This window comes from Lethenteron reissneri, unplaced genomic scaffold, assembly GCF_015708825.2.
Source record: "Lethenteron reissneri isolate LAM-NWPU_2019-01 unplaced genomic scaffold, ASM1570882v1 scaffold_1497, whole genome shotgun sequence".
NCBI lineage: Eukaryota > Metazoa > Chordata > Hyperoartia > Petromyzontiformes > Petromyzontidae > Lethenteron > Lethenteron reissneri.
In genome coordinates, this window is record NW_026891220.1 from 256,564 (window position 1) to 260,438 (window position 3,875).

A 3,875-nucleotide genomic window follows, 5' to 3' on the forward strand; every position below is an offset into this window, starting at 1 on the left:
GTGTCTCTGTGTGTCTGTGTGTGTCTCTGTGTGTGTCTCTGTGTGTGTCTGTGTGTCTCTGTGTGTGTCTGTGTGTCTCTGTGTGTGTCTATGTGTGTCTCTGTGTGTCTCTGTGTGTGTCTCTATCAGTGGCGGCTGGTGATATTTATTTTTGGGGGGGCGCATTTTTTTATTTTATTGAGGGGGGCAAATAAATATAAAGCAGTACCAAAAACCATTTTGACTACTTGAATATAAATTTTGATGATCTTTATTTACATTTCAGACCAAAAGAAGTACCAAAAAGCATGTTTCCTACTTGAACATAAATGTTTCTCTTTTATATACATTTCAGACCAAAGTACCAAAAAGCATGTTTCCTACTTGAACATAAATGTTTCTCTTTTATATACATTTCAGACCAAAGTACCAAAAAGCATGTTTCCTACTTGAACATAAAAACGTTAGTTTCATGCTATTATCAATATGGCTGCGGCTACTTTCATGACGTTTGCATTTGTCAGAGAGATGTTTGAGGTCTCTTACCCCCGTCGTTGTCCACAAAATTTCAGTGCCGACACTTTGAAATAAAAGACAGGGAAAACAAAAAAGAGAATTGCTAACATGACATCCAGCCAGCCACCTCCGTTTCTCATAACAAGCGCGGGTGAAGCTTCGTGTGTAGCTTCGTCCTCTGTCACTGGCCTGCTGCTGGATTTGTAAATCGGGTTGGTCCGGTCCGAGATCCTTTATCTTTTTTATTTCTTCCAGCGAAAGCCTTGTGAAAGGGTTTTTTTGTAAATAAATTACAGAATTTGGATGAACTGCTGCCATTGTTTACACAAAAAATTTGATCAGCCTAGCCAGTGTCAAAGTGGTGTCGCCTGCGCACTCGCAGTAGTGGCCCAGAGCGTAAATTTGAATGACAGGTGACGAGAACCAATCAGATTGGATAAAATAACATGTGTCCAATTCTGATTGGCCAGGGACGCAACGACTTGCGCCCCGAGGAGAATCTTTAAGAAACCAATTAGAGACCAGCTTCAGGTCACATGCTGTCCGAAAATTTAAAGTCTCACATAGACATCCATTTGTCCGGCGCCCCTCATGAAACACATTGAAAAACATAGAAAATAGTTGACCGATTAAAGACAGTTTTTATTAAATGCTGATGCTTTTCTTACTACCAGCCGGCACATCGTATGAAAAAAATATTTTATTTATGTATTTTTATATAAATTTTGTATATGTATATTTCTTGAATATTGATGGGGGCGGCGCCCCTGCGCCCTCTATTGACGAGCCGCTACTGGTCTCTATGTGTGTCTGTGTCTCTGTGTGTGTCTGTGTGTGTCTCTGTGTGTCTGTGTGTGTCTCTGTGTGTGTCTCTCTGTGTGTCTCTGTGTGTTTCTGTGTGTGTCTCTGTGTGTGTGTCTGTGTGTGTCTCTGTGTGTGTGTCTGTGTGTGTCTGTGTGTGTGTCTGTGTGTGTCTCTGTGTGTGTCTCTGTGTGTCTCTGTGTGTGTCTGTGTGTGTCTCTGTGTGTCTCTGTGTGTCTCTGTGTGTGTCTCTGTGTCTCTCTGTGTGTGTCTCTGTGTGTGTCTCTGTGTGTCTCTCTGTGTGTGTCTCTGTGTCTCTCTGTGTGTGTCTCTGTGTGTCTCTGTGTGTGTCTGTGTGTGTCTCTGTGTGTCTCTGTGTGTGTCTCTGTGTCTCTCTGTGTGTGTCTCTGTGTGTGTCTCTGTGTCTCTCTGTGTGTGTCTCTGTGTGTGTCTGTGTGTGTCTCTGTGTGTCTCTGTGTGTGTCTCTGTGTGTGTCTCTGTGTGTGTCTGTGTGTGTTTAGTACAGCCACACATACCGTTGTTAACTACATAAACTCACCAAGTGTGTGTTTGTATTACTTCATTGCAAAGCAACAAAACAAAACAGCCAATCGCTGTCACTCCCTTGTTGTTGGGTGAAATGTATTAATAATGATGAAGGTTTTATATTCATTTATCCACTTTCCACTCACCCAGCCACCCACTCAAAGAGACCCACAGACTCACACAGAGACCCACAGACTCACACAGAGACCCACAGACTCACACAGAGACACAGACTCACACAGAGAACCACAGACTCACACAGAGACCCACAGACTCACACAGAGACCCACACACTCACACAGAGACCCACAGACTCACACAGAGACCCACAGACTCACACAGAGACCCACACACTCACACAGAGACCCACAGACTCACACAGAGACCCGCAGACTCACACAGAGACCCACAGACTCACACAGAGACCCACAGACTCACACACAAAAACCCACAGACTCACACAGAGACCCACAGACTCACACAGAGACCAACAGACTCACAGAGACCCACAGACTCACACACAAACACTCACAGACTCACACAGAGACTCACAGACTCACACAGAGACCCACACACTCCAACAGGGAACCACAGACTCACACACAGAGACCCACAGACTTACACACAGAGACCCACAGACTCACACAGAGACCCACACACTCACACAGAGACCCACAGACTCACACACAGAGACCCACAGACTCACACACAGAGACCCACAGACTCACACAGAGACCCACACACTCACACAGAGACCCACACACTCACACACAGAGACCCACAGACTCACACAGAGACCCACAGACTCACACAGAGACCCACACACTCACACAGAGACACAGACTCACACAGAGACCCATAGACTCACACAGAGACCCACACACTCACACACAGAGACCTACAGACTCACACAGAGACCCACAGACTCACACAGAGACCCACAGACTCACAGAGACCCACAGACTCACACAGAGACACACACAGACTCACAGAGACCAACAGACTCACACATAGACCCACAGACTCACACAGAGACCCACAGACTCACACAGAGACACAGACTCACACAGAGACCCACAGACTCACACAGAGACCCACACACTCACACACAGAGACCCACAGACTCACACAGAGATCCACAGACTCACACAGAGACCCACAGACTCACAGAGACCCACAGACTCACACAGAGACACACACAGACTCACAGAGACCAACAGACTCACACAGAGACCCACAGACTCACACAGAGACCCACATACACACATAGACCCACAGACTCACACACAGAGACCCACACACTCACACAGAGACACCCACAGACTCACACAGAGACCCACAGACTCACACAGAGACCCACAGACTCTCAGAGACCCACAGACTCACACAGAGACCACAGACTCACACAGAGACCCACAGACTCACACACAGAGACCCACACACACACAGACCCACAGACTCACAGAGACCCACAGACTCACACATAAGAGACCCACAGACTCACACACAGAGACCCACAGACTCTCACAGAGACCCACACACTCACACAGAGACCCACACACTCACACACAGAGACCCACTCACACAGAGACCCACACAACACACAGACCCACACACTCACACAGAGACCCACAGACTCACACAGAGACCCACAGACTCACACAGAGACCCACAGACTCACACAGAGACCCACAGACTCACAGAGACCCACAGACTCACACAGAGACCCACAGACTCACACAGAGACCCACACACTCACACAGAGACCCACAAACTCACAGAGACCCACAGACTCACACAGAGACCCACAGACTCACACACAGAGACCCACACACTCACACAGAGACCCACAGACTCACAGAGACCCACACTCACACACAGAGACCCACAGACTCACACAGAGACCCACAGACTCACACAGAGACCCACAGACTCACACACAGACCCACAGACTCACAGAGACCCACAGACTCACACAGAGACCCACAGACTCACACAGAGACCCACAGACTCACACACAGAGACCCACACAC